The sequence below is a fragment of the Macaca thibetana genome, chromosome 11, assembly GCF_024542745.1.
Source record: "Macaca thibetana thibetana isolate TM-01 chromosome 11, ASM2454274v1, whole genome shotgun sequence".
Classification (NCBI taxonomy): Eukaryota; Metazoa; Chordata; class Mammalia; order Primates; family Cercopithecidae; genus Macaca; species Macaca thibetana.
Window position 1 is genome coordinate 27,710,301 of NC_065588.1, and position 12,837 is coordinate 27,723,137.

General features: G+C 40.4%; 1 protein-coding gene across 14 annotated transcripts in view; it reads left to right on the forward strand.

Moving 5' to 3' along the window:
• The window catches only part of LOC126930047 (liprin-beta-1), a 176,154-nt gene that overhangs the window by 73,805 nt on the left and 89,512 nt on the right, over window positions 1–12,837 (forward strand). The gene's annotated exons all lie outside the window — the stretch shown is intronic.

Below are 12,837 nucleotides of genomic sequence, written 5' to 3' on the forward strand. Positions count from 1 at the left end.
TCTCCCTTTTTTTTTTTTTTTTTAAGATGAAGTCTCGCTCTGTCACCCAGGCTGGAGTGCAGTGGTGTGATCTCAGCTCTCTGCAACCTCCACCTCCTGGGTTCAAGTGATTCTTCTGCCTCAGCCTCCCAAATAGCTGGGATTATAGGCATCCGCAACGACGCCCAGCTAATTTTTGTAGTTTTAGTGGAGATGGGGTTTCACCATGTTGCCCAGGCTGATTTCGAGCTCCTCACCTGAGGTGATCCACCCACCTTGGCCTCTCAAAGTGCTGGGATCACAGGCATGAGCCACCATGCCCAGCCCCATTCCCTTTTCTCTTCAGAACTACCCCATTTAGATTGAAGTCTTATCCTATTTTTACAATCTCCCAGTGAAGGGCAGAAGAGGCAGCCGTCTACCTTTCAAAACTTACTTCATTGTGATATAATCCTATCTACTAAGCATCTCCACCTCTCATAATTTGTCCTATTACAGTTGTAAGATCTTGTATCATAAAATAAAAAGATCATTATTTAAAATTGGAAAAATATAGAAAACTATGAAGACGAAAACAAACATGCCATAGTCCCACCTTCTGAAGGTAATAACTATCAAAACATTTTGATGGACTTCCTTATCTTTTCTATTTATATAAACACACACATATATATTTGTACATTTATATAATATATCCACGTATATATATATGTGACTGTGGCTATCATATCAGTTGAAACTGAGATTATTTTATGGCATAGCCTACAACAAACATATATATGGTTACTCTGCAATTTTTAATTACTTCTTGTTAATGACCATTAGGTGGTAGTTATTGTTTTACTAAATAAATCTGTACTAAACCTGCTTTTCCATAAATCTTTGACTATGACTCTTATTTTTCTATGTGTAGGATTAATGGACCAAACATCACAAATATATTACAGTCTTGTGCTAGTTGATACCAAATTACTTTCCAGAAAGGTTTCGCTGTTTAGATGCCCATCCTCCCATCATCTGATCACACTTTTTAGTCTAGCTTTTTCCGTGAAGCCCCGGAAAGCAAGTAGGGCTGGAAGAATGTGCTCATGCGCATGTGCGCGCGCGCGCGCGCACACACACACACACACACACACACACACACACACACGCACGCACACACACGCACGCGCATGCCAACATACATGCAAGACTGTCACACCCTGCCCTGGTGGCTGCCCACATGGAAGAAGTGCTGCTAACTCCTGAGGCAAAAAGGGGAGACATGAGAAATCCTTCACATCCCGAGTCTCAGTGGCTAGAAGTCCAGCTGTCAGAAGTCTGTGTTCTGAGACTGTTGGTTACCATGGCAACAGAAAGACCTGAATTAGATCCAGGAATATGGAGAGAGAAAAGGAAAAAGGGGGATAGAAAGCCGCAGAATCTATCCCTTGGCTTCCAAAATATTCTATGCCTTAGGCTGGGTGCAGTGGCTCATGCCTGTAATCCTAGCACTTTGGGAGGCCAAGGCGGGTGGATCACCTGAAGTCTGGAGTTCTAGACCTGCCTGACCAACATGGAGTAACCCTGTCTCTACTAAAAATACAAAATTAGCCGGGTGTGGTGGCGCATGCCTGTAATCCCAGCTACTCAGGAGACTGAGGCAGGAGAATCACTTGAACCCAGGAGGTGGAGGTTGCGGTGAGTGGAGGTCGCGCCATTGCACTCCAGTCTGGGCAACAAGAGCGACACTGACTCAAAAAAAAAAATATGTGTGTATGTATGTGTGTATATATATATGTGTGTGTGTGTGTGTGTGTGCGCGCGTGTATGTGTGTGTGTGTGTGTATTCTATGCCCATATCATCCCGGGTTGAAGAGGATCCCTCTTGAGGGTAGAAGGACGAATGCATGGAGGTTACTTCTCTCTTGTCAGGTGGCTAAGATGGTTCCCATCCTTAGGAGATTTAGAGCTCTAAATAAGGGACATGGGTATAAACACACACACACACACACACACACACACACACACACACAGAGGGAGAGAGAGAGAGAGAGAGACATGCTTACAAATAGAAAGCAAAAAGCCAAGAAACACTAATCTGACCTAAGAGAACCTCAACCCATTGGAATCTATCAATTTCTAAAGATCTTTTCCAAATATTTGTCTCCATTTCCACTTAACAAGGTTACAGTTAAAGTTTGCCATGACTCACTCTCACGTTTTTCATTGTAGAATTGGCTTAAATTCGTTTGTTCTGTTAAATAAGATTGTTTAAGGAATTCTGATGACATGATAGACGAAATAGGCAGACTTAGAGTTAGAAAGAAGCAGGTTCTGCTACCCAACAGATGCAGCCTGACAGGTGCCCACAGACTGCCCACAACTCCCCTGGGTGACTGTGGACCTGGATTAATCCTGGAGGATGTTTAAGTCAGAAGCAACTTGTTCCCTAGCATTTATTTTGTTTTGTTTTATTATTATGTTTTATTTTTAGAGACAGGGTCTCACTCTGTTGCCCAGGCTGGAGTGCAGTGATGCCATCATAGCTCACTGCAGCCTTAAACTCCTTGGCCTCAAGCAAACTTCCTCAGCCTCCCAGGTAGCTAAGACTACAGGTGTATACCACCATGCCTGGCTAGTTTTCCCTAGCACTTATTTAACACTTAATATATGCCAGGTCTTGTACTAAGCACTTTACATGTGTCATTTGTTTAATCCTCACAGCAACTCAATCAGTTAAGTTTCATCATTTGCCCCATTCAATAGAAGGAGGAACCAAGGCATGAACGGTTGTATAACTCCCTCACATTCCCCGATCATAAACCCAGAACCTAGATTCAAACATAGGTAGTCTGGCTCAGAGCCCATATCCTGACCTCTACACACTCTTGTCTCAGGAGGCTGACCACCCACCTCCTCCCTGGAAGATTCCTGGGGGAGCTGATCCAGGCCAAAATAAACCCATGTTCTGGTTCCTTGGAAGAAAATCCTTTGAGGGGAACAGCTTGTTCTAAGAGACTTGCAAGAGGTACATATGGTATGTAGAACTGGCCTAACAATGGTGTCCACATTTGCAGCAGGCCAAAATGAGATTTAAAATTAGCATTTGGCTTCCTCTTTGGCGTAATGGGATCTGGAGTCCTGTCTCTACCTTTTCATAAAAAGTTGGTGACTGCCTTCCAGAACTCTTATGAATATAAGTAGCTTCTTCTCCATGCCACTGGAGTGGAGGCAGGGGAGAAACTGTGTTTTGTCATTACTCATGGAAATGGAACACTTTGAACTGAATATAAACATTTAAGGAAAAATGATTTCCCAGCATAAACCACCAAAGTTTACAGTGATCCTGAGGATAGAAGAGCTTCAAGGGGAGGCAGCCTCAGAGAAAACTTGAAATTTTATGTATTTATTTTTTTAAATTTATTTTTGAGATGGAGTTTCGCTCTTGCTGCCCTGGCTGGAGTGCAATGGCGCGATCTCCAGCTCACTACAACCTCCGTCTCCCAGGTTCAAGGGATTCTCATGCCTCAGCCTCCCAAGTCGCTGGGATTACAGGCATGTGCCACCACACCTGGCTAATTTTTGTATTTTTAGTAGGGACGGGGTTTCTCCATGTCAGCCAGGCCGGTCTCAAACTCCTGACCTCAGGCAATGGCCCACCTCAGCCTCCCAAAGTGCTAGGATTACAGGTATGAGCCACTATGCCCAGCCAGAAATTTTACTTGCTTATACCATTTCTCTACTGTATATTTGTAGAGATATTGTATTAGTCCATTCTCATGCTGCTAATAAAGACATACGCAAGACTGGGTCATTTATAAAGAAAAAAAAGTTTAATGGACTCACAGTTCCATGTGGCTGGGGAGGCCTCACAATCATGGCAGAAGGCAAAGGAGCAGTAAAGTCACATCTTACATGGTGGCAGGCAAGAGAGAGAGCATGTGCCAGGGAATTCCCCTTTACAAAACCATCAGATCTCATGAGACTTATTCACGATCATGAGAACAGCATGGGAAAGACCCACCCCCATGATTCATTTACCTCCCACTGAGTCCCTCCCACAACAGCAGAGAATTATGGGAGCTATAATTTGAGATTTGGGTGGGTCCACATCCAAACCATATCAAATATATTCTCTATAATCTCTCTATGTGTGTGTGTGTGTACACAACTTTTAAAATATACAACTCAGGTAGTGAAAGTACCTGAAACACACTTTCTTGTTCTAGAAAAATATATGATCATTTAGGTTTTTCTTTCTAAAGCATCATAGAAATAGCAATGACACACATCATCCTTAGGATGCCATGCCAAGGAATGTAGTCCCTATTAATCAACTCCGCTTTCACCTCCAAAAGAAAATCAGGGGATTTGGGGGTCCCGTTAACAATACAGCTCATGTTAATTTTTTTCTTAGGGCCTTAGACTTGTAGGTCTAGCGTCTCTTGGATTACAGTTATTACATTGTCTAAGTTGTATAAGCTGCCTTTTCTCTTGAAGCAAGATCAACTATAATAAAGCTTCTTGAAGTTTTAGAAATGATAGTATGTTGTAGATTTATAATGTTTTAGGCCTGGAGCCAATAATAACTAAGAATTGGAACACTTCCTAAGGCCCATTTGACTTGATGGGATTTGGAACCTAAATATACAGAGTAGGAAGTTTCTAATTTAGAAGTTAAGCTGTTATGATACTTAATTTTATGTTTCATCTTGGCTAGGCCGTGTGGTGCTCAGAGATTTGTTCAGCATTATTCTGGGGGTCTCCATGAGGGTATTTCTGTATGGACTAGTATTTGAATCAGTAGACCCAGTAAAGCAGATTGCCCTCCCCAATGTGGGTGGACATCATCCTATCCACTGAGGCCCGAGTAAAACAAAACACTGAGTAAAGGAGATTTTGCACAGTCCTTCTCTGCTCCTGGAATCAGACTGGCACTTACACTATCAGCCCTCCTGCTTCTCAAGCCTTCAGACTCAAACTGGAATTGTACTATTGGGTTTTCTGGGTCTCCAGGTTACAGTTAACAGATCTTGGGACTTCTCAGTCTACATAACTGCAGGAACCAATTCCCTAAAATCTCTCTCCTTTCTCTTTCTCTCCCTCTCTCCTGCCTCCCTTCCTTCCTTTTTCTTTCGTCTTTCTCCGTCCTTCCTTTCACCCATTCATTTCCTATTGGTTCTGTATCTCTAGAGAACCTAGAGTAATACAGCTATTTATTTTTCATTTATTGAAATTATGAAATATTTTAAGCATACTAAGAAGAGACGTCCTGAACCTGTGATGGGATGCACTGAGGGCGCATCATCATTTCTGAGGTATTCTTGCCAACAGTGTATAATCTCAATCATGAGAAAATATCTGGCAAACTCCAGTTGTGGGACATTTGACAAAGTTTCTGACAAGTGTCAGGTCAAGAAAGGCAAGGAAAAACCGAGGTGCTGTCACAGACTGCAAGAGACTAAGGAGAAGGAACCACTAAATGGAATATATGATTCTAGATAGGACTGTAGAATAAAAAAAGGACATTAGTGGAAAAACGGGAAATTCCAATACCATCTTTGTTTTAGTTAATCATGTTGTACCAAAGTTAATACCTGGTCTGATCATTGTACTATGGCTGTGTAAGAGGTTAATGTTAGTGGTGTAAGCTGAGAGGTATATGGATACCCTGTACTATGTTTGTAACTTCTCTGTAAGTCTAAAATTAGGTCAAAATAAAGAGTTAAAAGAAGGGCTGGGCACAGTGGCTCAAGCCTGTAATCCTAGCATTTTGGGAGGTTGAGGTGGGTGGATCACCTGAGGTCAGGAGTTTACGACCAGCCTGGCCAACATGGTGAAACCCCATCTCTACTAAAAATACAAGAAATTAGCTGAGTGTGGTGGCACATGCCTGTAGTCCCAGCTACTCGGGAGGCTGAGGCAAGGGAATCGCTTGAACCGGGGAGGCAGAAGTTGCAGTGAGCTGAGATCGGGCCACTGTACTCCAGCCAGGGCAACAAGAATGAAACTCTGTCTCAGAAAAAAAAAAAAAATAAGTTAGAAGAATACATTAACATATAGAAAATGATATGACAAACGCCTGTGTACTTAAATCTCAGTTTGGTCAAGTCTTAGCATTTTGCCATATTTATTTCATTGTATCTTTAAAAAGAAAACATAGATAAAACTTAAGCCCCCTTTTATTTCTTTCCTGAACACCTTCTGTCCCTACTTCCCTCATGAGCATTTTTCTGAATTTGATGTTAATCTTGTGCATGTTTAAATGCTCTTTTACATATTAGTATATCATTTTACCTTTGAGGACAAAAACTTATGAAAATTGGAATTAATACTTAGTATTATAGAGTAGTATATACTTAGTACTTAATACTACAGAACTGTACAGTTAAAAATAATTAAAATTGTATTTTAATTTTTCTTTTATTAAAGTTATTTTTAATTGACATATATTTGTTTATGGTGTACAATGTCATATTTGGATACATATATATTGTGGAATGGTCATAGCAAGCTAATTAGCATAGCCATCGCTTGAAATATTTATCATTTTTTTGTGGTGAGAACATTTAAAATTATTTCTTTTAGCCATTTTTAAGTATACAGTACATTATTATTAGCTGTCATCACCTTGCTGTGCAATAGAGCACCAGACTTACTCCTCTTGTCTAACTGAAACTTTGTACCTGTTGACAAACATCTTCCCTTTCCCTCTTTTCTCCCCAAAATGGTAAATTTTATATGTATTTTACCAGTAAAAACAATTAAGGGGAAAAAAAGAACCAAGTAAATGGGCTTCAAGTGATGCTCTTCAGAAACAAGGACGTTGCCTTATTTCAGTTGCTTATTTTGCTTTATGAGAATTATTGTGACAAGGACTTCCTTCTTCCAAACCAAATTCTTAGCTGAAATATTTATAATGTTTGTTTTCGGGGGCAGGGAGAGGATGGGTATGATTTCCTATGCTCTGTTTGTATGTTAATTCCCAGACACAACCTTATCAAGGCTCATGTACTTAATTAAAGTGGGAGGCAGGTGGTGAAAATAGAGTGTGTTGGTGTACGCAAGGTTAAACCGCATCATACCGCTGCCAAAGGCTACACACTCTGCTTGGTGCTTTCCCATGGCTGGTAGTTTAATTTTATGACAGCCTCTCAGTTGTGTATTTTCATTCTAATATTAAGTTGTGCAATTCAGAGGACCTAGATTTGCCTCCAGAGTCCAGAGACTCCCTGCAGCTATGCTGCCGTTTTGAGAACTGACCTCCGCTGAGTTGTTCATGCATCATGAGTTGACATAGTCCACCAGGCTAATAGAGGGGAGCTACAGGTTCCCTCTCCCACAGCGTTACCATCTAGCTTGGCCATGAATGCAACTTACAGACTGAGTTCTGCTGTATAACATTTAATGGCCAGCAGGCACAAGAACATCACAGAACCTTGTTCTGTAAGCTCCAAAACTGTGCTGTCCAACAGGGTGGCCACTAGCCACATGCGACTACTAAAATTTAAATGGAATTAAACAAAAATTGGTTCTTCAGTCACATTAGCCACATTTCAAGTGGTTAGTGACCACCTGTACCAGTGGCTACCTTATTAGTCAGGCGAACAAAAACATTTATGTCATCTCAGAAAGTCCTGATGGACAGAGCTGCTCTAGACAGTCCCTGTGCTCTGTCCTTTGGTGGATCTGGAGAACACTGAACAAAAAGTTTCATTAGCAGCAGATGGGACAATATTCTAGCATCAGGATTGGGCTAACTTTCTTGACAGCATCAGGTGACCAAATTTCCTCCAAAGCATCTAGAAACAGGACTGGGGAGCATCTTCAGCTGAGGACACCATTTTCCCCTCCCTACCCAGCTTTATTGAGGCATAATTGACAGATAAAAATTGTATATATTTAAGGTGTACAATGTGATGATTTTATGTATGCATACATTGTGGAATATTACCACAATCAAGTTTATTAACACATCCATCACCTCACTGTGTGTGTATGTATGTGAAATCTATTGTAGCAGATTTCAAGTATATAAAAAAATTAACTATAGTCACCATGCTGTACATCAGATCCCCAGAACTTCATGGTCTGAGGGCACCCTTTGAAAGACTTAGACAACTGGGCTAGATAGAGTCTTATTTTCAGGTTGTGCAAGAGTGGGAAAGTCTCTGCAATACTTAGAGCCCATTATGAACACTGAAAAATCATTTGCAGCATTCATTATTGTAAGTAACAACCCTCTGGTATTCATCAGAGATAAACATGGTTGACTTGGTTTTCTGTTTACATGATCTTTTGATTAGTCATTCAAATGCTAACTACCCCAGGGTATAGGTTAAAAATAATTACCCTTGTATCACAAAAATACCCATGTTGAAATATTTTGAAAAACTGCAGACAGTATGACTGCCTGTGTATAGATGACCTCGTTTAGTTTTTGCAACAACCGTTTCCAGTAGATATTGCAGGTATTAACTTCATTTTTGTCTCTACAAAATTCTTCAGGATCCTGTGGCCAGGCTATTGCATGATGGAACCAGTTGCTAAAGACATGCAAATTGTTCGTTTAGCTGCCACACATAGAAGCATACAGCCGTTCTTATTGTATTTTATAATGTCAAGGCTCCTACATACTTTGGGCCAAGCCCGATAGTGCTTCATGCAACACAAAATACAGGCAACCTATAGTCCTCTTCTCGCTCTCTATTGGAATATTTTCTGTATTTTTCAAGTTTTTATTATTTCAGCAACTGTGTGCATACCAGTTGAGTGCCTGTCAGGTTCCAGGCCCTACATCCTGCCACTTCTAGCAGCAGCAGGTTCATTTTTAACCTGGCTTTGCTGCATCTATAAAATAGAGATGATAATGTTGTCTTTGCAGAGTTTTTGGAATGATTATATATGTGGAATGTTCCATAAGTGGTTTATTTTTATTGCATAATTGAGGTGACAAACTCCTTCCTCTCGCTTTCCTTGGCAATACCCTTCTGGGGAAAATGTTTGTATTTTATTCTAAAATATCAAACATAGACTACTTTCCAACCCTGATTCCATATCAAAATCATGTGTGCATGCAATAATTATACTTGTATTTATGTGATTATCTGACTGTCTCCCCCACTGGACTGGAGCTTCCAGCAGGGCAAGGTGGATCCAAGTTGTTCTAGGAAATGTCAGCATCTGCCAACATGGTGCCTGACCAACAAACCCCTCCTGGATTCTGGCCGTCATGGTTAGCGAACCACCAGAGTTAGCATCCTTTCACAATGTTTCAACTGCATGAGAGCCACACTGGAGACCATTTCTAGTGCATCTCTAGTTGGGGTGGAAATGCCCAGAAGGGATCCTTTTGGGCTAAGCGGAGGTTTGGTGAAATGAGTGTCAGCTAATGTGGACGTTCCGGGTCAACAGCTGTTCTCCTTTTGGCACCATTTTAAATTGAGTGGACAATCCCCTTGGTGGGAAGAATTTTGCACAAAATATGTTTGTGGGGAAGGAGGAGAGACATAGACTCCCTGGGGGCTGTTAATTACATCAGAGGAAACCAGAAAGCACAGATCAAAGAGCAGAGTTGGCATTTTACTACTTATCCTTAAAGGACTAGAAGTCAAATGATCAAAATGTGAAGACCTTTGTTCTAGTTCTCTAGGGGACTATAAAGGAAAGTGGGGATGGGGGTGGAAGTAAGAGGTGGAAATGCTCAAGGTTGATTCTCTAAGTGGGACCCCAAGGGTTCAGAGGCAGACTGACTGGCGTCCAGCTCCAGACTAACCCAGTTGGAGAAAATGGAGATAGGAGGTAGCCTACAGTGTTTTTATTATATTGTGGAAAATCAGAAAGATGATATATAGTATCTGAGTGAGTGAAGAATGAATGTAAATAGCAGCAGTAAATGTGAATGACTGTTATAGTTAATAATTAACTTTAATTTAATTAGAGAATTGAGGATGAGCAGAACCACAACAGGTAAGCCTGGAATGGGGGCTGGGGTGAGATGAGAGTTGCATGTCTCTTGGCATCTCTCTGGCTATTCTCATCAGTCATCACCGAGTTCCTATTAGTAGAACTGCCTGTGGGCCAAAACCTCCTGCCCTGCTCCTCCTGCCTGTAAATGATTTTGCTGATTTAGTGCTTTATATTTCTGTCCATCCTATTCTTAGCATAAATCAGGCTTTCTCTGCATTTCCTTGAAGCTAAATAAAATTAAGCTATGGGATACTCCCTGCCTCTGGCATGTATCTCCCAGAGCATCTGTGAATAGACGCTGTTGTGTGCGCACACAATGGTCTCCATTCAATTTGGAAGCACTTGTGCACATCTCCTCTAGGAAGAGAGCTCTTTACCTATATTAGTCCGTTTTCACACTGCTGATAAAAACACACCCGAGACTGGGAAATTTACAAAAGGAAGATGTTTAATGGAACTTACAGTTCCACATGGCTGGGGAGGCCTCGCAATCCTGAGAGAAGGCAAGAAGGAGCAAGTCACATCTTACATGGATGGCAGGAGGCAAAGAGAGAGCTTGTGCAGGGAAACTCCCATTTTTAAAACCATCAGATCTCATGAGACCCATTCACTATCAGTAGAACAGCATAGGAAAGACCCACCTCCGTGATTCAGTCATCTCCCACCAGGTCCCTCCCATAACATGGGAATTGTGGGAGCTACAAGATGAGATTTGGGTGGGGACACAGAGCCAGACCATATCCTTACCCAAAATGCATTTGTGGTGGCCTACCAGCTTGGGAAGTGGTTAATGAAAATGACATTAGTTAATGAAAACTATAGTCAAGGTTTGAAAAATCTTGTAATGTGAAAACAACTTTAAAAAAATTTAAAAACAATACAGTATGGGAAAATTAGAAGCTATAAGATGAAAGGGGGCAATATTTTTTAAAACTTACCAAGAGCAAAACTTTAGGGGTAGAAATTAGATCAGTGGTTGCCAGGAGCCCCTGGGGGTAGGGAAATGGTATAGGCTGCAGAAGGGTCAGGGGAGCACTGTGGAGGACAGAAATAATCCACATCAGCACTGTCCAATAAAAATGTAATTTGAGCCACAAGCGGGAACCACTAACTTTTAATTTTCTATAGGTAAATTTTTAAAAAAGAGACATAGGAATAGGTGAAATTTTTTTTGATGTTTTATTTAACTTAATATATAAAATACTATAATTTCACTCTAAAATAAACATAAAATTATTATGATTTTTTGCATTTTACACTTATGACACATTTGATTTTGTGCTGGCCACATTTCAAGGAGCCGTGTGTGGCAGGTCTGTGGGCCACACAGTTCAACACAGTTTTGGTGGTGGTTTCATGACTGTATACATTTGTCAAAGTCTATCAACTATATGTCTTAAAGGGTGACTTTTACATGTGTATATTATATCAATTTAAAAAAATTCCTGATAGCCATTATTAGCCAATGTATGTTCCAAGCATATATTAAAATTATTGTCTCGAAATTAATTTCAGAAATTTCCAAAATAAAAGCTAAGAGCATACATTAGAATCACCTAAGGTTAGTAAGTTTCATAGACTTCATGGGGGTGTGGGTGTATGTGTGTTTCCATTACACAGCTTAGTTTAGAAAGGTCTAGTGAAAATTTAATTTGACATCGCAATTCAATAAGAAAAGGATTTGCATATGTTTGGCAAGATAAAGATGAACCCAAATTGTTTTGAGAAAGACAGTGCTATTTTAAGAAAGCTTGTCATTTTCTCTTTTGTTTTATGGCTACTTCTCTTGCAGCAGTATTAAAAGTCACTGTCTCTTGACTTCCTTCTGTTTCTATTGTATAATGTGTTCTGCAGTAACTGTTTTGACAGTAGATCTGCCTGCAGGCACTTTTGGGGCATGGGGAAGGATGGTACTCATGTACCCACTTGGTAAGAGGAGGTTGTCGGGGAGTAAGTTTAACTTTCATCAGTAAAGCTAGGAAATTTTTTTAGCTGTACGACGGTGTGTTAGTAGTTACAAATAATATTGTTTGCTATTTGATAGCTATTTTGATGTTTTCTTTTTTTCCACCAGAAAGCCCATATTTAAGTTTTGCTGAAGCTTACATAAACTTTCACAATTTACAAATGAATATGTCTAGGAGAAATAGGCCAAAGGATATCTTCGAAATGGTTTTGAAACCCAGATATCTGGGCTGAAAATAAAAAGATAAAATTTGTTAGGGTTGAAAAATCAATTCCATAAGTTTGGTCTGGGGAAGACCCAACTGATAAGAAAATTATCCCACGATATTCATAGACTAAATCTTAGAGCACAAAATGTGATGTAGTTGTTTGAGAACTTTATAACCCGCAGCATACATTTAACAAATGGGCCACAGATTAGGCAGAAGGCAAATCCTTCTCAGGTTGTTTCACCTTAGTTTAGAGTTTAGTTCGGTGGTCTGTTAGTCCATGAAGCAGTTACTCCATTGTTCTTGCTATCAAGATGAATTTTATATATAGCAATGAAAATCAGATTTCAATGTGCATTGAAAATGCAAATCCTTGTGCCCCATTTGTAGGAATTTCTGGTTTAATAGACAAGGAATGGGGCCTAGAATCTGCTTTCTCAGCATGCATTCCACGTGATTCTTGTGCCAGCAGACTCCACCCTGAGAAACTCTAATCTGCAACAACCAGTTAAACTTTTACTAGGTTTTCTCTACAGATTAGGCACTGTGATAAATTCAAACAAAAGGCAATTTCTTTGTCATGAACATGCTAATGTAACTTACAAGGCGGTATGCTGGGAGTGGTACAGCCAGTATGAATGGGAAGGAGCTCAGAGCCAGGAGCCAATGCCACCAACAGTCGATTCAGGTTAATGGAGACAAAAGTGCATGTCCACTTCGTGGGAAATATCAT